This window comes from Zootoca vivipara, chromosome 7, assembly GCF_965207765.1.
Source record: "Zootoca vivipara chromosome 7, rZooViv2.hap1.1, whole genome shotgun sequence".
Lineage (NCBI taxonomy): Eukaryota > Metazoa > Chordata > Lepidosauria > Squamata > Lacertidae > Zootoca > Zootoca vivipara.
Window position 1 is genome coordinate 54,634,201 of NC_142590.1, and position 23,392 is coordinate 54,657,592.

The 23,392-nt window shown below is 42.7% G+C and overlaps 1 protein-coding gene across 5 annotated transcripts in view; it reads right to left on the reverse strand.

Moving 5' to 3' along the window:
- The window catches only part of LRRN2 (leucine rich repeat neuronal 2), a 289,597-nt gene that overhangs the window by 61,162 nt on the left and 205,043 nt on the right, over window positions 1–23,392 (reverse strand). The window lies entirely within an intron of this gene.

Genomic DNA, 23,392 nt, shown 5'->3' on the forward strand with positions numbered 1-23,392 from the left:
TCTCACATGAGTGTTTTGACCTTAGAGCAGAGGTGGACAACATGTGGCTCCCCAGATATCTTTGGAATACAACTCCAGGCTGTATGGTCAGTGGTCACAGGGATGATGCAAGTTCTAGTCTAATGCATCTGGAGAGCCACATATTGCTCACCTTAGAGAATCTGATATGAGGGCAAAGAGGCTGCAGAAAGAGCAGTTTTGGAAGAGAAAGAGACTGAGTAAGCTGAGAAATTCTAGTTGGAGTTAGGTAAGCATGCTGGGATGGCACCCAAATTGTTCTTTGGGGATTCCCTGTAGGAGTGCTAGTTTGCCGCTGCTTATGCTCTGCCAAGTATATTTATAAGTAAAGCAAATATTACAAAGGCACCATAAGCTTCTAGTGTTATTTCTCATCCAACTGAAACTTAACCTGATAGCACTGGCTCTGAAACCCCATACTGCCTGAGGAAGTCAGCAGTTCAAGTACAGCAATATTTCATTTAATGGGACCCTCTCCCCTGCTCTGTCCAAGAGTCATAGGGTCAGAGAAAATGACCCAGAAGTTACCAATTTCCAGATGCAGAAGCCTTTCTTCCTGGATTCTTGGTTTTTTAATTCTCAGGTTGGTGTCGCTGCACGGATGCTGAGCTGTCAGCTCCGGCTGTGAAACAACACGACAGGGAAAGCATCCCTGTGACCCGATAATAGGCACAGGACGCTGTTTATGATAATGCCAGCAATAAAACCTAGAGAGATTTGACAGCATCCTTTTTTTGCACAGGGAACGGATCAAAACTCCCCTGTGTGTCTGTCAGGCTGAGCAAAAACCTTTCATTTCTCAAAAATAATAATAATTCAGATTTTGGCTCCCTATGACAGATGCAATGAGATGACAGGCGACAAGCAGGGCTCATGGCACTTAATGTAGCATCTTCCCCAGCCCTTGGAGTGTGGGGGAGCAAGTGACAGTGGATCTAATAAAGAACCAGTTCTCTGTCTACCTGCGGGAGAAATTTTGGGGAACTTGGGGTGGGGACAACCTGGCCCGTCAATCCCACATCTGGAAACAGTTGAGATCAGAGTGTTCTGCTCTTCTTCCAATGAGCTTGCAGCAATTAGGGGTGCTTTTCCCCCATCACATTGCCATACATATGGGTTTTGTCGATTCTGGAAAATCCCCCCCATGCCATTTTTACACCCGAAACCAGGACATTTTCCTGATGTATGGCAAGCCTAATAGCAATGTGCATTTGGCTATCCTCAGACTACCACATTTTGGGGAGAATTGGTTGGCTAGGAGTTGAACTACAACTCTTATTTCCCCAAGGTAGAATGGCCATGATGACTGGAGCTGATGAGAAATCAAGTTCAGGAAATCTGGAGGGCAGCAAGTTGCAGAAGGCTGCCCAAGGGTTACTGCTACAAGGTTAGCTGTAGGACTGAAGATATTGCCCTATGTTAGCAGTCTCGGAGTTCTGCTCCTCTTCTAGCCATGTCCTGCCATGCATTTGCTGCGTCTCCACCCCACTGCCCTCCACCACAAATAGACTGCTCCCTTCACCATGAATGGCTTGAGAAAAGGTAGCAAGCTAAATACTGCCTCCCTCACCACCACCTCCTCAATCTAGATACTACACTAACTCAAGCTCCCAAATTACCAAGCAGTTCTAACACTCCACAAAAGAACAACCCCACACCACCCCTAAATGCAGAACTTCTTTGGGGCTTCCAACACAAGCCAAATCCAGATCCCATGCAGGGGCAGATTTTGGTCTTTCAAATTTCAGTGGCTCCCTGTGCAAGCCCAAAATTTGGTGCCCCCCATCTCTTACCTTCTGTTTTGCTCAATTTACTAGGTCATCTTTGTCCCCAGCACTGAGTTGTAACCAGAGTATCATCACACATGGCAGTCATTTTGTGCTGGCACCCACATCTATATATGAGTACCAGCACCTCATTTTTTTAAACCCTCCCCCACAAAAAACCCACTGGTTGTAGTTTTGGCCTTGTGGCATAAGTAGACAGAGCCAGAAACAGATTCTGTACCCCAGCTGCTAGACCAAGGATGGGGGATTTGTGGCTCTGCAGATGTTTTTGGATCGCAGCTGCCATTGGCCACAGCCAGCGTGGCCAATGGTCAGGGGTGATGGGAGTTCTGGAGCCCAACAACACTTGGAGAGCCACAGGTTCCCCATGCCTGCAAGCAGTCACGTTTCAAGTCACACTGCAGCTTCCATCAACCTGCTCTTGGCATCTGCCCCACTGTTTTGGATTCCTGTTTCTGCTCAGACTCAGCATGCACAGTGTTCAAATGGCAAAGTGTGAACTAGAATGCTGATAGCAGTGTTCATGCAAGTAAAATGAGGCTGGATGCTGAGATATGGCTGTGGGGTTTGATCTTTCTACACAGGCTTCCAGGATTGACAGCGTCCCCCACGCTCAGCATCTACATCTACATAACTTCCCTCTGACAAGCGAAAGAAACAAACTACTCCTATATCATTAAATGGCAAAGCTCCTATTCATTTTAATGGGAGAAGGATCGCAGTCTCAGTATTTATGGGCCAAAGAGAAATGCAAAATGTAAGATTTCCCATTAGCTGTTTGCAGAAAATGGGCATAAAGAAAAACCCATTCTTCCCCTTTAAGAGAAGAATTTTATATTTTACGCACACAGACAAATTCACAGAAAATTTAGTATCAACTTCATCACAGAAGAACATGATTTAATCAAACAGAGCTCTCATAGCACAACATGATTCTTCTGTAATACATTAATCTTGCTGTAATATATTGATGGAATGCATAATCCGGAGAAAGTTAGTTATGCTTAAATCACACTGAAATCAATAGGGCTTAAGTTAGCTGTAAGTAACTTGGTTAATTGATTTCAATGGGACTTAAGCATGACTATTTCCTCTGTACTGTGGGGGTTCTATGATTGTGAAGAAGAGAAAATCATCCTGTGCAGGGAAAATGGGAGAATTTTCTTTTTCATTGACTTTTAAAATCCTTTCCTGATTCAGGAGTGAGAATGAGAGCAAACATTTCATGTGGGGCAGGAATTCCATTTGAGGGGCAAGGCAAATGATGGTTTGTTTATTTATTACATTTGCCCTCATATGAATGGTAGTTTCTTTGCAAGTTTTAATAAGTAGGACCTGCAACAAAATGTTGCAGCGTGGACAGCTCCTGTCCTGGATTCTACCAAGCCTACCATTCCCTTTACTAAAACTCCATTCCAAGTTCCCCCTGCCATGTTTTCTATTTCTGTATCCCCAAGAGTCATTCAACATTCCATGCACACTGAGCACGCTCAGTTCTCATTGAGTTGCTCTGTGCCCCACCTTAGATTCCTCCACCCCACAAAAAAAGATTTGTTGCACTTCTTCAAATGTTAGTGTTAGTCCCAAAACTTGACAATGTCGCCTTCTTCTTCAAACGAGGATCCCACCCAGAGAATGACTTGGTGATTAATACCAAGGAACATTTAAGTCTAGAAGAGAGCCAAAGGCCAAATACTTATGCTTGATCTTGGTGGTAGAGTTGCACAACAGCTCTACCTTCTATAGCCATGAGTCTGCTGATTCACTTATTTGGCTGTCTGGCCCTACATTAGGAACACAAGAAGCTACTTTATACACCAGGTTAATTTCCTTCGTCCATCGAGTCCAGTATTTTCTACTGGGAGTGGCTCTTCAAAGCCTTAGACAGTGGTCTTCCCTGCTCCCTGTTCCTTTTAACTGGAGATGCTAGAGGTTGATCGTGGGACTTACGCTGTGTACACAGTGCACTTGTAAAGTGCATAGGGCATGATTCCTCTAACCAGCCCCATCAGTGGAAGTCCTGTGCAGAGACTACTATTTGTGCAATGAGGTTTCTCCTCTCTCCTCCCATGTGCCCTAGGTGCCCCCTTAAGTTAGCTTGGGGGCTCAGAAGACCCCCCCCCCCAGAACAATGAAGAGGGGAAAGGAGCAGAGTATCACTACATCTGGCAAAAGGGAATACTTGTACAGACAGAATTGGGAGAGTGCAATGTTTCATTCCACCCATGGCTTCCCCCAGAGAACCCTGGGAAGTGTACGCTATCTTTTCCAGAGCTACAATCCCTTAGCACCCTTAAAAAAACTACAGCCCCCATGATGCTTTGGGGAAGATATGTGCTTTCAAGTTAGGGTGCATACTACACAGCTGTTCCATGTGCAGAGCATGTGCCCTACTCACGGACATGCAATCCCTCCCTGTCAATAACTGCTCTGGTACTAAATCTCATAATTAAAATATAATTGCATCTTGAAACTACTAGCATTTTGGGAAGAGATTTTCTTAATCAGTGGTTTAGCTAGCTAGTATTAGACCCTGGATTTAGTGGTTCGTTGTGGTGGCAGAGGAGCTTTAGACAGTCACCTGCACTATTTCAGATGCAAAGCACACATTAACCGTTTCTCTTTTCCACCCACCCCAACCCATGCTTTGCAATCGCTTCAGTGTTTCTGCTATAGAGCAAAATGCAGACAAAAAGAGTTTGCCAACCCTGATTATAATGATGTTGGTGTTGATAATGATGGCAGTAATACGACGAATAATCACATAAATACTCTTACAAGCACATACAGTTTCACATTTTTTAAAACCCACTTGAATCACAGGACTATTATGACTGCGGGAATAAAGTTTATGTCTGTTGCCTTGATGCTAAGGCAATTTACCTTGTGTGCAAGCACCACCCTGTTGCAGGAAAGGGTAATATAATTTTAAAGTAAAAATAATAAAATGTGGATTTGTAACAACACATGTGCCTGGCAGGCTGCCCCTCAACCGTATGATTTTTGTTTTTTAAAAAAAACCAAGATGAAAGACAGGATGCTGCAGTGACCCCCATGCCCATACTTGCCACCACTCTCATCCTCTGCCACCAGAGGTGCCTTCTTCTGAAGCACATTGAGAGGGCCCAACACAACATCCTGACATGGCTCTGCACCCAAAACAAATGCAATACCTTGTTACGCAGATGCAATAGTTACAACATATAGAGCGCAACAGGCTGACAGGATGTACACCATATACAATCCTTGTATATGGTATACATCCTGGACTTGATTCGTATGTTAGGAAGTAACCAGTAAAGAAATTGGTTACAAACATTACCATTCAACCCTCAGTGCCTCGGCTCCCTGTATCTATATCTCCCTATATCTGTGACTCTCTGAGTGGTAGTCTGGGAAGTGGGAGGGTGAGCTGTGGGGAGCATTGGGTGGTGCCCATCCAGCAGTTGGTGGATCCAGAGCCAACAACAGGCAGGGCCAACTCATTCCAGCTCTGTCCCCAACCTCCCTCTCCTCCCTGCTAAGTTCTACATAGGCACAATGGAGACCAAGGAGGATGAAGCTGGCAGCCACTGCCATCCTCTGGGCAGGTTGGAAGGAAGTAGGCATACAGGCAGGGGTTGAGGGCATACCCTGTAAGGGTCCTGGAAAAAAACCTAGACACCCCATTTTCCTTCTTGTGAGAGAATGATAGCCATTTTGGATGCCACGAGCTCGCACAATTTAGTGCCGTGGCACCCCTCCCCCCAAAGTGCTTTTTTCGAGGTTGTGATTTTGCTTGGTGACCCAAAATGTGTGTATTTTGGCGCTGTGCCTGAAAAAGCACTTTTTTTCCAAGGGGGAATCATGGCGTGAAATCAAGCAAGATCACAGCATCCAAAATGTCCGTCATTCTCTCACAAGAAAAAGCAGGAAGAAGTTGTCCAGGAATATTGTGTCCTGGATTTTGCTGTCAGGGTGTTAGATATTATGGGACGGCAGATTGCAGTTGGTGGGGCAATGCCCTGTTCGTCCTCACAGACCAGCCTCCAGTGGCTGTGGAGCCCTGAGGTCCAGCCCTAGCTGCCCCACTGCTCTTAATAACAAAATACAGACTCCAACGGACATGTTTACTAGTATTGAGAAATCTCTACACTGTAGTTTGAGAAGAATAGCTTTAAAGAATTTATTGGACTATCCCTTTGTAAGGTGGGACAAGCTACTCAGCTGTACTAAGTCCTCATTCCCACCTTTGCTTTCTCTCTTCCTTTTCTCATATTTCACCAGCAAATCCTCCCCTCCTCACAGCAGCTCCCACAACATGGCTGCCTCTTCTGGCTGCTGTAGCTATGGCAACCATGCTCTTCCCCCAACAAATGATTGGGGCTACGTCTCTCTCCTCAAATGCCCTGTGGCCTCCTCATTAGTTGTAGTGCTGGCTTTTCAGAAGCCCTGCATCCCCACAAGCCAGGAGCGAAGGCTTGGGTTTCAATAAGCGGGGTAGTGGGGGGGGTGAAATGGGGTGGGGTGGTGAGGAGATTCAGGAGCCATAGCAGAAAGGCATGCTTGCCAATTCTGTGCACACTAAGGCTGGCAGGGCTGGCTCGGGGCGAGGCTTCAGCTGCTGCTCATTCTGACAGCGGATGCGCTTGTCACATGCCCAGTTTCACTGAGTCTGGCTCGAGTTAGAGAAGCAATGAATGAAGGCAGCCGCTGTGCATTAAGAGCTCACTCCTGTACCAGAGAGGGCAATATAAATGCCTTGAAACAAACGCTGAACTCAACAGAGCCTGTTTCTGTATAATTTATATTTTTAGAACCGTGTTTTTGGAAGGCAATCTTACTCGGCTACGAGTGATCACCGAAGAAAAAGAAGAAAGGAGAAGGTAATTTATATTATCAAACTGCAACAAAAGGGAGACAAATCCAAAGAGAAACCCTCAAATCTGAGGGCTCATTTGCACTTCAGCTTGTCTCATTCCAAGGAACCACAGGTCTGAACAGTTTTCTGCTTGTGCAGTGCTTTCCAGGCATGGGTCCGAGTGGTTTTGCCTTTGCCCCACTGCTTTCCCACAGAAAACCCACTCTTGAGTGCTAAATCAGAGCAAACAGCAATCCAGAGAAAACCCAAATGACGTTTGCTCCGATTCAGCTGTAAACAGCATGTTTCCACAGGGGAAACAGTGGAAATGTGTACAAGCCCTGAATCTAGGTGACAGCACATAAATACTAGGCCCACATGGGTTTCCAAATCATGCACATGCTTTTCAGCACAACCCTTTTATGCACAGATTGCCTTACAGGGATGTTTTCCCCAGACCTACATTTGCCATGGAATGAATCTGGATGCATATGTATAGAGCTTCCTGATAGGGCCACTCAGAGGCCACCTCTGCCAGATGGAGTCAAACTTCCCCAGCCCTTTAGATGAGATTGCTCCTACATGCCATCCCGTCAAGTGAGATGCTGAATAATTCAAGCAAGACCCTGAACAGCCTGGAAAATACCTCTAGGTCTTGCTTAATGAGCTCATCCTGGACTGCTCATCCAAGGATAACTTAAAGGTGAGATGACAGGAGACTCAGCTGAATACATAGCTCTAGCACTTTGGGATGATGCCTGGGAAAGGTCCAGGAGTGCTTTTCTAAGGTAACACCCATTAGAAGGGAAGAAGACAGGGGGCTCCTCCATACTCAGCTGGATCCACTCCAGACTTGGAGGCATGCTGAGAAGTGGGTAGTTCAGGAGAGTCGGGATTCAATATTCAAACTTGGCAAAATAAAAATAAATAAAATGAAAAGCCATACATCTAGCTTTAAATTAGAATGTTGAAGCCAGTTGTATTTGTGGTTACAAAAATAACTGTATTCAACAGACTATGATAGTTTGCATGCAAGATGTTTGCTTTCTCAAAAAGCTTTCTGGGGTGACTCATTGTGTCTATCACAATGAATTCATACTATTTGTGTACAGGGGAGCAGGGGATCTGTTTTCCTAACCTGAATCCAAGGGTTTTCCATTCTAAGACTGATAAAACTACAAAAGGCTACAAAATGCACATTCCTTATCTATGGAGTGTTATACACCAGGAGATGCTCAGGCTCTTAAATAGAAAACAACAGCAGCAGCAACAACAGCAGAAGTTTCCAAAATGGTACAGGAAGTGAGGCATGGGGTGGCACAGTTCATTGGTTTTTCCAGACACAAGTCAGTAGGTGCTTGTGATCCATGCCAATACAGTGCACATGATGTTTCATGTGCTAGTGGAAGCGGTGGCCATCATATTCCCTCCCCCACACCTGATGTAAAATTGAGATTTCAGTACTAGGAAATCTGATTATTCCAACAATAGACACACTAGTTGTGAGGAGGAATTCAGATCCCCTGAGACAATTGAGTAATAGCTTCACATGTACCAATATGTGATTGTCTTGCTAGGTCCTTAGTTACAGCTAGACCTCTTTGGACAAGTGACTCTCTGGGTTCCTTGCAGGATTTATTTCTCATCTATCCAGCTTTCAGGGCCCGACTACAGCAAAAAAAGGGGGGCAATAGAAATGGAGGGTCTGTATTAGAAGCTGCATCCATCCTGTTGTTGCTTTCAGCTTGAGATGGTTGCTTTAGAAATATTTACTCCCCAAGTAATTGCAGCTGACACCTGGTGAGCGCTTTTCATTTCCCCTTTCCTTCACAGGTGACTGCCTGTGTTAGGATATTAATAGCTAAAGGTTGAGAGGGCTTGGGCTGCTTGTCCCAGCAGTGGATTGCTGAGAGCTTTCTTCGTAGCAGCCAGGAATCATTATACACCAAGTGTCTACTTTCAACAAATGAGTCGACTGGGTGGTAAGTACAGCAATTCTTTTGGTTTATAGAAGAGGGGGGACTCCACAAGCAAATGAGAAGCAGAGGGCTGTACACACCTAGCCTAGCCTAGCTGGTGGCAGATTTGGCACTTGGTCCCATTTCTCTCTTCTGCTCCTGGCACTTCAGGCAACGTTCGCTGAGCATCATTTATACGGCATGTTGATAATGGCCCAGCCAAATCTTGCAGTGAGTCTGGAGAGCATAATACATTCAAGATTGTGAGACACTTCGGTAACAGTCAGGTGGAGAAGGAAATTTTAGACGAATGCAGGCGTTCATCATGTGTGGCAGCTGAGCTACACAAATAGAGTGAAATTCATGGCCTAAGTAACCTTGCTGGAGTGGCAGCTAATGTATGCGCTGTAGCCTTCTACTTCCAAGGCTTATGTCTGTGCTGGCTGAATCTCTGGATCTGCATGAAATGGGTCAGCCTTCATTTCATTCAATTTTCTGTGGTTGCCCTGAAAAGTCTTTGTAGTGATATGTACACCAATCCCTTCAACTACAAGCTGTTAATGTGAAGAGGAGGGGGAAAACAGAACTGCTACATCAGATATGGAAGGAAGGAAGGCAGTGCCCTATTATAGGTGGAAGTTATTTAAAGCTGCTGCCTGTAATGTAAACCAGGGATGGGTTTACCTGTGGCCTTCCAGATGTTGTTAGACTGCAACTCCCATCAGACTTGGCCAGCATAGTCAATATTCAGGGATGAAAGGAATTGGAGGGCCAAAGATTTCCTGTCCCTTTTCCTGTGGACTTCTATATCTCATTTAGGAGAGAGAGAGAGAGATTCTATTATTTCTAGTGTTTAGGACCATGCTTCTTCATACCTGCTCCTTATCATACCTTTTACATTGATGCGGGTTTATCTGTAGAGCCTTTATTAGTGCTGCCCATGTTTTATTTTAGTTTTTAGATGTCTTATATGTTTTAACTTTGTACTGAGAATTGTATCTTTTCTGACTGACGGTCGAATAAAGAATGATGATGATGACATCATTCTTCTAAACTACTTTTTGTATTTTTCATTTTTTTCCAAATTGTTTTTAATTGTTTTAACTTTTTATGTTTTTTGGGGGGTTATTTGACTGTTTCTGTTTATATTTGGATTATGTATTTTGTGTTTTTATATTGTAATTTTATCTTGGGAACTGCCCTGAAACCCGTGGGTATGGAGTGGTATATAAATTTAATAATAACTGCACATGCGCTGCACTTTTCTCATGTGTGGCAGAAACCTTAGGATTCCCAGACTGCAATCACTGGCTTTTATTGTTTTCAGCTGACATGAATTAGATCTTCACACTAAGCACCATTTTTTTCTACCTGGGATTCTAGGCTGTCCTGGCATGCTGGGTCTTTTGCTCAGGGAAACTGGAATAGATGATGAACCTATTGAGGTTAGTGGAAACTCAGTGTGAAGGTAATATAGATGTGTAGCCTTAGGAAATATACCATATATTCCGGCGTATAAGACTGGGCGTATAAGACGACCCCCAACTTTTCCAGTTAAAATATAGAGTTTGGGATATACTCGCCGTATAAGAAATACAACCCGGCGTATAAGACGACCCCCAACTTTTGAGAAGATTTTCCTGGGTTAAAATGTAGTCTTATATGAAGGAATATACAGTAAATACATGAGTATTTACCCCCAGTATTTCAGGGGAAACTATTTTGCATTGCTCCTGTATGCAATGGGACCTGTTTCTCAGTACCTCTCCTCATTGGGGTCTATACTTATCATAGACTGGTACTATAGGACAGGGGTCACTAATCCAGTGCCAGATTACCAATATTCAGAGTAGGCACCAGCCTATGGGCCCCATGCCTTTTAGGGGCCCCGCAACAACAGTTCAATAATATTGATTTGATCTTGATTTTTTCCCCCCAATGTTTTGTGAGGGGAGTCCCCAGATTTCTACTGCCTAGGGGCCTCTGCAAACTTTAATTCAGCACCACACTTCTCTGTTTTGCTCCAGATGTTGTTGAATTCCAAATCCCAACAGCCCCAACCAGCATGACCCATGAGAGCTGCACTTCAGCAACATCTGGAGAGCTGTAAGTTAGCTACTCCTGGTCTAGGGTGCACTAATATGAGGAAGACTAGGAACTCTTTGATTTCCTCAAGAGTTTTCCTCTTCCACTTAACAGCCTTTCCATATGCTGCTTGGATAGTCTTTAAATCTTGGGACTTCCTCATGCCAGCGTAATTCTCCTTCCGGGTTCATTTTGCTCATGGACCTTATGTAACAGTTTTCACAGAAATAAAAAAATTCCTTCAGTAGCACCTTAAAGACCAACTAAGTTTTTATTTTGGTATGAGCTTTCGTGTGCATGCACACTTCTTCAGATACCTTCTTCAGATACTTCTTCAGATACCACTTCTTCAGTTTTCAGAGAGATAGCCGTGTTGTTCTTTTTCAGCAAAACCAGTGAGGAGCATTGTGGCATCTTAAAGGCGAACCAGATTTATAATGCTAGTTTACAAAATGTATAGATATCTTTTCACCATGAAAACAGTCTCATGGTTTTCATGATGCTAGATACCCTTTGGAGAATCTAGTTGGATACTATTTGCTAGTCTACTCTGATCTTCTAGGATTTATTACTCGCTCATCATTTTTATGGACTGTTCCTATGTCAGGAGTTTGCCCATGACTGGAAGAAAGCATTATGGACACAGTTTCCTTCTCTCTCTCTCTCTCTCTCATGTGAAGGCAGAATTTCCCATTGTGCCTTCAGTCTGGAAAATAATAATAATAATAATAATAATAATAATAATAATAATAATAATAATAAATAATGGTGGTGGAGCTGGAGCAGCATTTATAGCATTTATAAGAGTTCCCTGATATCCTGTTTATTTTCTCAGCCCTATCCCTGATTAGGAAGATAATTGGGTTATCTATTTCCCAAGGTGGTAGCTACCCCCCCTCTCTCTATATATATATCCACCCCCTCCCCCTGAAAAAACCTTATTATTTCATTGTAGATTCAATTTTTATACCTTTTACTTCTTTCCTCCTGTGCACCAGTTTTTAATTACTCTAATTACCAGGTCATGATGTATTCTGATCGTGTGACTCATTTGATCTCGGTAGGGAGTGCTGAACTCTCCCCAGTAACCAGAGTCACTTCGTTTGAGGAACTCATGGACACCTCAATGACTGAACTTCCCTATTCCCATCCGCGCAGGCCACCCAAGAATCCAGGGTCTGGCGAGTGGACTGATAATGAAATCAAAGGCATTAAAATGGAGTTAGGAGAATCTACAGAGTGTTTAGAGAGGCAGGCAGCTCCCGATTGCCTGATATATATTATATATATATATATAATATATATATGTGTACCTTATGCAGCCTTATGTCTTGAGGGAGGCCAACATAAGTTAGAGACAGTTGCCTGGATGAGTTTTCTCTTATGCTGGCTAAACATTTGCTTTTCAGCAGACAAAGACACTTTACTTAGCGAAGTTCTGTCATACTCCTTCCCTTCCCCAGGGCTACAACTGTTTTGTACAAAGATATGACAACTTGGGCTTTCAGAGGATCTCCTAGGTGCCGTGGCTTTCCCAATTGCCAAAGCCATGTTAAAAACTAGGTTATGGGACATAGAGCGCCAGGAACTAATTTCAGCTGCAGAAAAAACATGTCCCCTTTTTTATTTTCGACTCTCTTGGGCACAGGAATTTAACCCCAATTATCTACAATTTCTGTTTAACCCGCAAGAAATAAGGGCTTTCTCGGTGGCTAGGTTCAATTCTAATCCCTCTAACCTCCTCTGGGGTAGGTTCGTGGGGATGGCAGAAGGAGATAGGATCTGCCCATGTGATGCCCACCTGGTGGAAACTCTAGCTCACAGGGTCCTCAAATGTAAAATATATGATGATCTCCACCAACAATTCCCAGACCAACTATGTATCCCAATATGGAAACAGGAGAAAGAGGTTATACACTTCCTATTACAGGGGAGAGATCAGGAGCTCACCAAGACAGTAGCTAAATTCCTCTATTTGATCTTTTGTTGCCGAAGTACATTACAGGACCCTGCCCTTGTTGGAGACCCACAGAGGTGAAATAGATTGCTGGCCCCTCTTACCTTTGGCAAGTGACTGTACTGATGATATGGCGACGAGATCGTACTGGCCTATTTACTTTGAATGTTTGTAAGTGATGCTAATAAAGGTTTTGATACTGATTTACCAGGTCATGAGGTTGGGAGTTTCTGAAAGCTCACATTAAACAAACCAACAAACCTGACTTGCTTTTTCTGAATTTGAGCTCTGAGAATTTGGCTTCCTCTTTGACTGAATTTTTAAGAATACCTTCTGGCTTATTAATGTTTCCTTTGAGCCTGAGACTAGGCTGGTGAAATAACTAGGGACAGAGCAAAAGCAGGGACTATTACAGCAGCAGGCGTTGGTGAGAACTAATATAGCAATGTATCTCTATTGGCCATGCTTGCCATATTCTGCTTTTCAATGCAACAGACTTTGATGAGGGATGCTAAGCTGGTGAGTAGGGGGTTCTAGGTGGGATCCGAAGGATGAATCTTTTTCCAGTTCCAGAGAGGTGGGAACACACAAACAATGGAAATGTATTCACCAGCAAACTAGTGGTTATCAGCCCAATATTTCGGTAATTAGTGGATAATTCTTTTATAACACAATTAAATCACAAATGTGTAAATGCTACCATTTAGCTTTACAGTGGTGTCTGATAGAATAGCTGCTTACTCTTCATGCCCTCTAGATGTTACTAGACTACATCTCTCATCATCCCTGACTATTGGTGCTGTCTGGGGCTGATGGGAGATGGGGTGTCTAGAAAGCACAAGTCTGAGTAGTTTTCCTTCTTCTCAGGGATACTAATTAAGCCTCTTGAATGTTTGAAGTCTGAAGGCTTCAAACATAAAATGGAATAAGTTGTCTCATCAACTGCCAAATACAAACTACCATTGCATGTCATCTATCAAACACCAAAGAGGAGAAGCATCACTTTAAATGCTTTCTAAAAACAAATATTACCATGTGTCAGACATTATATATTTTAAATTATGACAAGCCGTTGGTTTTCAAATTATCTACCAAGGAGCAATTGCGACCTATAAGCTCACGTGGAACCTAAATTCAGAATTCCCCAGAGCCCTGTGTGTGTGTTTGTGTGTATAACAGACTACCACCTTTAGGATGGAAGTGATATACCGTATATTCCGGCGTATAAGACAACTGGGCGTAAAAGACGACCCCCAACTTTTCCAGTTAAAATATAGAGTTTGGGATATACTTGCCATATAAGAAATACGACCTGACGTATAAGACGACCACCAACTTTTGAGAAGATTTTCCTGGGTTAAAAAGTAGTCTTTATACGCAGGAATATACAGTATTTCAACTTGTACAGGAAACTTAGTGGCTTTTGATTAGACGCAATTTTGGCATTAACCATGAACTCTAGGCTATATCTGCATGCACTTTACACACATGTAAATTCTCTTTTCCCATTTGTATACTCAAAGCTTCCACCCCTGCTCACATTGCTTGCCAACCCCCTTATACCTTGCTACACACCCTGTCTCCTCACAGCTCCTTCAATCCCCTCATCGCCACCTACCCACCTCACCCCATTGCCAATCTTACTCTTCCCGCAGCTCACCCAAAACTCCCCCTCCCACACAGTTTGCTCCAATCCCAAGATCCCTCTATTGCTGCCGCCACTTGCAAAGGAGAGACAAGTGAAGAGCAGAAAGCTTTTATTGGTAATGCTTTGTGCTTGCCTGAATGAAAGGTAAAGAGGGCCCTGTGAATGTCTACAAACCAGTCTACTGTACAAGTCACAGCCATTGCTTTGCCCACTTTCACTTTTGGCCCCACCTACTACTGGCATGTGGCCCCTCAAAGGTTTTTCAGAAGGGAATGTGGCCCTTGGGCTGGAAAAGGTTCCCTAGCCTTTGGCTAAACACACAACCCTGGAACCCCTCTCGACACGCTTTCCCTCTGCACACAAGGAACGTGGGAAGAAAGCTACAAGGGTTGCCATCCCAAGATAAACATTTATACAAGCAGGAAGGATGCTATAACCCCCCTGAATATATTCGCCAATGGCTACTGGCAACAGCCCTCTCCTTTATGAACGCTGCCTTATAACTCACATACTTTACTTGTTTTTAGTTTACTTTTTGGATTTTTGTTGTAATGATCTTTACAGCTCAAGGTGGTGCGCAAAAAGCAATTTATTATATCAAAACACGAGGAAACGGATCTGTAAAGCCTGCATCCAGCTAACCCATTTTAAAACCTTCGTAGGATTAGACTACAAAAGGGCAGGCTGCGGGAAGGGATTTATAAGGTCGTATTTTTTCAAGGAACGAGAGATTTAGGACTTCGGCAAGAGGTTGAAAGGGTGCTTGATACATCACTATCCCAAGACACACACACACACACACACACACACACACACACACACAGGCAATCAGAACAGTGCCACACAGTATGAGGTTCATCTGAACTAAGTGGGAGGCTCAACAGCCCCACTGGGGATAAAGAGTGTTGTCTATCATACTCGGAGCTGACAGATAAGGCTGCAACCCTGATGAGATTCATGGCCTCGGGTTGTTTCTGTGACAGAACAAATCGCTACACTTGAATTGATAAGGGGAAGCCGCATATGGGATGAGAATTAGCAGCAAGCAGAGTTCACCAGAGGATCTGATCCTGTGAGGCGGCTCAATAAAAGTGCATTGCTCAGGACCGTACAGGAGAAGGCAGAATGGCACCTAGCACCCTGTGCAAAGGTACCACAATTTTCTGGGCAGCTCTGATCTTCAAATCAGACATAACCGATTGGTAACATTTGATTAATTCCTCTTAAAGGAACCACCATCAACATGATTTTGATTCTCTCCCAGCAGCCTGATTTAAATTGGTAATAGGCTTCCCTGTGGATGGATATAAACAATCTGTTCCCATGTTTAGAAAGATGTGTTAGGTATAAAGTCTTGTAAAGAGCTGCAGTATATCAATTCTCCTATCAACATATCATTCGAAAGCTTCAGAATTATTTGCCTGTTTTGCTTCGCAGTTTGTTTGTGAGGGGAAATGTTGTCTCCCCCACCCTACCCCTTGTGGGCAGAGAAGTAAACAGCATACACAGGCATGAACAGGCTCATGCAGAGCTGGAAACCATTCAGGGCATGTCATATATTATGTATCTATTTATTGGATTTATATCCCACCTCTGCCTTCGAACATGGTTCTCCCCTCATTATACAATATGAGGCAGCTGCCTTGGGAGGCAGTGGCTGTTAGGGAGGCTAGTCCATTAAGACAAATGGGGAACTGCCCCACCAAGCTTAGTCTGCCCTCAGCCAGTAGCCACTAGTCTGCCATCTTACTTACAACCAGGCATTGCCCATGAGTTGCCTCCTCCTTAGTCTCAGTCCTGCTCTAATAGAACACAACAGCGAGAAGCATGGAGACAAAACTAGAATTCATTGGCTCTGGCTCCACTCTACCGCTGGTCTCCCTGCCTTTCACCCTCCCAACCCCAGTGGTTGCTGGTCTGTCTCAGAGCCCACTTCAGAGCTGGTTAGTCCTGGACAACTTGGGACCTGAGTTTCTGAAGGGCTGTCTTTTTCACATGTACCTGTCAAGGGACAGAGATCATCATCATTGGACGTCCTTCTCCAGGTTTCTCCACCTTTCAGGAGCTACACATTTGGTGATCCTTGCCCAGAAAAGGGCCCTTTTGGTTGTGGTTTTCACCTGGGCGTCGCTCCTGGTACTCAATCCTGTTTGGTGCCAGGCAAATACCCCTTTCAAAACCCTCCTAGTCCCCTCAAAACACCAGCTCATCTGACTTCTTTGTTCTCCTCCAATGCTTCTTACTTTTATTCTTCCAGAGTTTGCTGATTTGATGTGTTATTCTTTTTATTGCTTTGCAGTGCAATCTAATACACGTCACCTCAGAAGTATGCTCCATTGAGTGGGATTGGTTTTCTTTTGAATTGATTGTGAGTTGTCCCGAGAGCCTTTGCAAGGAGGAATGTACATTCTAAAAATAAAAAAAATATTGGGAAACAAACATTTTTCCCCTGAATTTAGGAAAGCATATTAACAAAATAAAGTGACAGGGTTTCAAATTGTTGCCATTTGGTCCTGAGTTTTAGACAGCTGTTAGAATCATGCAGAACTTCTACCCAAGGTGGAAAATTCAAATGCCAATTTAAGACCCTTAACAGTGATTATCTTCCATTTACTTGTAGTCTGTCTATCCCCCAACTACCCCAGAGAGTCTCCACTCCAGGCTGTAAGATTTTTGACTGTGGTAGTGTAGACACACCAACCTGTGGTAAAGATCATGCTCTAATGTGCAAGATTCACTACACCTTCCAAGCTCTGGAGATGGAGCAGACAGAACCACTAATGACATCTCAGGCAGCTGTTCAGCAAATACATTAAATGCATACTCCATCCTTCTGACTGCATCTGTCCTTTTATGAACAGTTTGTCCTGCCTTTTTAAGATTGGATCTGTTCCCAGTCCTACAAAGAGAAGAGAGGGGAATTTATGTGCTGTATCCAGATAGCCCTCTTTTCAGAGGTTTAATATTTTTTCCCACATCGACCACAAACTAATGTGGGGACTGTGTGAACAGAGCACCCCACCTGTGTTTTATGATTCCAATCACAGCTTGACTAATGGCAACAGAATCATAAGTTCAAGCATGCCAGCATGACAGAACTGGTGCATTCTGGGAATGTTGTTCTGGCATCAGACTGGCTGATACCCACCAGGCTTCCAATCTCAATGCCAGAGCCTGGCTCATCTTTGTAAATTTCGCAGTCTTTTAACGGAAATGTCCCCCCTCCCTCCCTCAGCTCCACGTACACAGTTTATCTTTCTATTAAAGGCAGAGGAGAAAATTCTTCTTTATCCTGTCAAATTGCACAAATGGGCCTACCTGTCTCAGTATTGTAATACTATAGCATTGTTATTACCTAAATTCTTCCTAACGCTAAGAGCGGGTAACAATTTTTTTTTTTAAAAAAAATCAGTCCAAAGCTGGGTTAAGAATAAATATATTTCCAAATAAAATATTAAGTATGTCAGAAGCTGGCTCATATCCAAAGAACCCACATCACTTTAGGACATCTGAGGAACTGAGGCAAATAGTATTGACAGGAGATGTTCTAGGCCTTACTGACAAAGTAAAAACTGGCAAAACACCAGGTCCAGGTGACATGCACCTGAGAGTTCTTAAATAACTCAAATGTGAACTTTTTGAAATTCTAACAAATATATGTAACTTGTCCCCAAGATCAGTCTCCATACTGGAGGAATGGAAAATAGCCACTGTAATATCAACTTTTAAAGGGGGATCCAGGATGGATCATGTAAATTACAGGCCATTTAGCTTAACACCTGGTCCAAGGAAACTCATGGAAAATGTTTTTAAAGATTGAATTACCAAGCATATAGAAGAACATGTCTTGCTGAAACAGAACTAGCATAGCTTCTGCAAGGGTAAATTATGTCTTATTAACCTATTAGAATTTTCTGAGAGTGTTGACAAGCATAATAACCTGTCCAGTCAGAAATATGCACCACTGAATTGAATGACGCTTACTCCCAAGTATCTATGTAGAGGACTGTAGTCATGCAATCTTAGCCAACTGTGCATAAAATTACCTAATAAATTGGGTGTTATGTGTTGTAAAGCTGCTGTTTGTGGGGAGTATGTCAACACAGCTGCCTGCATTTTTGGAGGGTTTGCCCTTTTGGTTTCTGTTCATCTTTCCTTTTTGAGTCTGAGCCTAGACAGAAGCCCTTTTCTTCACTTGTGAAATCCCAGCCCTCAACTCAGATCACCTCTGGCTAAATTTAATTATTCCCAATTATCTATTATTTTAGCCTAGTTATTTATTTTCATACTGTCTAGATGTCACAATGGGGTTTGTTCAACACTCATCGTGGGACACCACCATTGATGTGGGAGCTTCCCCTGTAGCTATTACACGTGGGAAAAGTCACAATGTAAGCAATCCCTAGAAGGATTTCAGGATGCTTCCTAGAAGCCTTCGTAACTCTTTTCCAAGACTTCTCTCAAGAGGTCTTCTGGAGGTGGATTACTTCACAGCCAGTCATCAAGTACCAGATGTTGCTTTTTCCTCTTTCAAAGAAAACAGCAGACGTTTGGCATCTATTCTGCATGTGGGTTGGATGCCTCCTTTAGTGACTCGTCTGCCACCAGTCTGCTGCACAAAGCCTACCAAGATGCAACTCCTCTGTCAATTAAGTCCTAAGGTGGCATCATCTGTTTAAGCAGGTTGTCTAGCATCTCCATGCCAATGGTTGATATTTCAAGACTTGACCAGGCTGTTTTCAGTGTCACAAGTGGAGGCATACAAACAAACTATTATGCTTCCATCTAGTATGCTTTAACAAATGTTTAACAACAAAGTTGTATTTTCTGTTCTATTGTTCAATCTCTCTGGTTTGTTTGCTTATCTATCTCCTAGTTTTGGACTTCCTAAATATCAGGGCTTTATCATCTTTCCCTTACATGTTCACTGGTTCCATCTTCATTTATTTTATAAATTTATTCTGTGCCTCTTTACCTGTTTCTAAGATTTCCTGCTCATCTGCTCTTCATTGTGGAATATTGCCTATTACAACCTTCATCAACCTGGTGGCCTCCAGATGTTTTAGGGCACAATTCAGATGTTTTGGGGCACTGGTGAGGCTTGGCAGGATGGTGGAGCCACTATGGCACCTCCAATCTGGCTGCTCACAACAGCTGTGGTGGAATGGAAGGCAGGGTGATTGGGCCCGATCCTTGCCCCAGCTTCAAGCTGGCACTGTGATTGGGCTTGGATTGCATGACAGCAATGAGAATGGCTGTCCAGCAGATCCTGGACCAACCTCCTCTTTGCCCCCAGAATGCCTATTTGGGGGCTTCCTGTCAGGAGGCATCCTACTCACAAGTAGAACCTTGGCAGAGACACATGCCCGACTGGCAAGTTCCCTCCCTCCTGGTCGATCGTTCGGGAGCTTCCTAAGCATTTCTCAGCCCGAACATCACAGTGACTGATGCCAGAAGACATCAGCACACTTCATGGATCCACAGAGGTTTGTGCAGTTGCGTAACAGAACCCAGTAGCACATATAAACACACACGGAGCACTGCAACATGGTTCCCTCTCTCTCTAGCATCAGACAGCAAAGAGAAAGAACAAAGAACAACAGCTCCACTTCAGGAACATAGAAAGACAAACATACTGAATCTCCAACACTTCCCACTATCCCCTTCTAGCAGAGTCACCGAAAGTCAGCCTTCCACTCACCTGCTTGTTGACTTGTGAGAGGCCATCTCAGCCAGCAGAGCTGTGTGGATGGACACCTCTGCTCAGTTCAATCCCTTTCTCCCACACTGTATAAGGAAGGTTTGGATTGGTTATCCAAAATTAATTACAACCCTAAATTTTAAGGGTGCTTTATAACTTTAATTTACTTGTAATAGGAATTTGGTATGGTGCCAAGTGAACAATCATTTCTATGCTTTTGTATGTTAAAGAGAACACTTTTAGTGAGGACTAATGGCTAGAAAAGTTTCTTTAATGGCTTTTGACACGTGGAAGTATTAGGTATTTTGCCCCGCTTGGATAGTAACTGAAGAGAAATGATCAGGCAATTGGACTATAGAGGACAAAAATCAGTTTTGCAGCTATCTGAAAGAAGACGAAGAAGACGAAGACGAGGCAGCAGAGGAGGAGGAGGGAGCAGTGGATTGCAGGTGTGGGTGGTGCTCTAAAAGCTACATTTCCCCCCAGAGAACTGATGCAGCTTTAAAGATTAGCACTGTCTGTCTTGGTGCTTGCCCGCTTTCCTATATTCAACTTGTAAATTTGAAAATAAACATCAGAAGGAAAATGCTATATAAATATCCAGCCTGTGCACATAAACTGAGCCTAGAACTTCCTACTACTCAGGGGAGTGGGAGTGTGCAAAGCACACTGTCATCTAAAATATACACAATTTAAACCACAAATTTCAACTTGCATCCTAGCCTCTAAAATTTTGTTCAAATATCCTTTATTAGGCATATCAAACCACACATTATCACATAAAATTTATATACAGATTATATAAAATACAGACTCAGTTGAGCAAGGCTTATCCCAGTCAGTTCCTTAACTCCAGGAAGAGTATAGATATATATAAATACTACACCAAACACTGCCACACCACCTACCAATTAAGGAGCACTAACTCTCTTTGTAATGGCCCAGCCTTTCTGCATGGACAGCACTCAAAAATTCAGCTACGGCTGTAGTAATTTGATCATCCCTGTCCGATAGTAGGACCTGAACGGTTGGTAGTTTGGAAATCAGCCAATTGAGTTGCAAGGCCTCTAATAGTTGTCTTCTGGCATGAGTTCCAAATTCACAGGAAAAGAAAATATGCTCCAAAGTATCAGGTTCCTGTTTACTACATTTGCAGAGACGCTCTGATTCTGGGAGACCCAAATATCTTCCTCTCACCATCATCGAGGGGAACATATTAAATCTGGCCAGCATAAACAGCCTACACAGTTCGTGGTTTTTCAAATTTGTCATGTATCCCTTTTGAAAATCTCTGCACAGAGGGAGATTTAAATGGAGAGGAGAACAGGTGCTGTGCTTTGCAACCTCAAGCATGGAGAGAACACTTTTTCCTATAAGAGTCTTCCTAATAATTTCCCAGATGTCTTTGGGATCAGAATTTTCAAAGTCAACTAAGTTAAGCCCTATCGAATTCAATTTTCTCCTACAAATCAATGATAGATTGTAAATTATATTATCACTTAAAAGATCATACAGGAGAGAGTTAGGGGATAGGGCTCTGTAATGCAGGAAGATCCAATATTTCATGGTCCTCAGCCATGCTCTTGCTGATAAAGACAATATTCCCAGCTCGCAGCATATTGTTTCATATTTTACAGAACTTGCGAGTCCTAGTAATGACCTCAGAAGGGATGCATGGAATTTATCCAGCATCTTAAGGTCACCTGAAATCCACAGTGGGGTGCCATATAAAAGTTGGGCACAAAGTTTCATGTCAATTACTTGCAGTACTGCTGGAATGTATCTGTTTCCTTCAGGAGAAAAGAAATAAGATTTGATATGGTGGGCTGTCCCTTTAACCTTAGCTATTGCCGCACAGATGTGTGTGTTCCAGTTCATATTATTTTTAAATACAATCCCCAGATAATTAAAATGCTTCACTTCCTGTATTAGATGCCCATTGATTATATAGTTTTTTGGGTTCCCTCTTTTTGTAAACTGCATAATTTTGGTCTTGTCATAGTTGATTTTTAAATTATTAAGGGAGCAGAAGTTTGAAAAGCTCTTAAGTAATTTTTTAATACCCAAAGAAGAAAGTGAGATAATTACTGCATCATCTGCATATAATAATAAAAAAAGTGGGATATTGTTTAAATAAGGAATATGAGAGGTTACATTTTGAAGAAATAATGGTAAATCAGATAAGAATAGATTGAATAGAGTGGGTGCCAGGACACAGCCTTGCCTAACTCCTCGATTGTTGAAGATTGGACCTGCAAGTCTACCATCTTTTGTAACTTTAACATATATTTGGTTATTAGAGTGCAAATTTTGTATCAGTGTCAGTAGATGTGGATCTATACCAAGGTGCTCCAGTTTGGTCCACAGTTTGTTACGATCGACTGAATCGAAAGCGCTTTTTAAATCTACAAATGCCACAAAGAGTCTTCGCTTGTTTTTTATGGCATATTTATCTACAAGATGACTTAACACTAAACATTGATCAAGTGTTGAGGAGCCTGCCTTGAAACCAGCTTGTTCCTTACCAGGCAGACCTTTGGTTAGCATCCATTGTTCCAGTTTAATAAGCAGGGATTTAGCATAGATTTTGCTTATGCATGGTAACAAACTAATAGGTCTATAGTTCTCTTGACAGTTCCTATCGCCTTTTTTAAAGATCGGCACCACTATTGAGTTATTCCACGATTTTGGTACAAGGCCTGAATGATAAATAGAGTTAAAAAGCGGGACAAGATTAATGGCCCACCATTCCACATTTAGTCTCAGCAAGTCTATTGAGATGCCGTCCATACCCGGGGATTTTCCCTGTTTAAACGAAAGAATTATCCTTTTCATCTCCTCTTCAGTAATTTGAAATTGTATGGTTCTTGCCGCAGGAGACTTAAAATTCTTCTTTGTAAAAGCTTGAGGATCATAAAAAACAGAGCTAAAATACGTAACCCAAGCTTCATCCCTTATATTGGGGAAATCAGTAGTAGTTTTTATTGAGAGAAGTGACCAGAAGGTTTTAGAATCTTTAATTTCTAGTGCAGCCACAATTTTGGACCATTTGGCTTGTGCAGACATGAATTTTTTTTCTAGGAGCATATTCTTAAAAGCATTTTTCATTTCAAAGTAGATCTTCCAAAGATCTTGGGAGTTGGTAACAGAAGCTTCTTTTAGGCAAGTTCTAAGTTCTTTCTTATGGTTGATACAATCTTTATCAAACCAGTTATACTTGTTTGAAGGTTTGTTGCTGAGTTGAAGATTTAAAAAAGAAGAGAATAATTCCTGTATAGTATTATAATAGTAATCATTGTCTGCCAAAGGCATCAGATTTTGGTTGGCCAAAGGTTCAAAAATAACTGGGTTATTTTCAAATACTGCTAATAGATCCTCCCTATTTTTATCTCCTATAT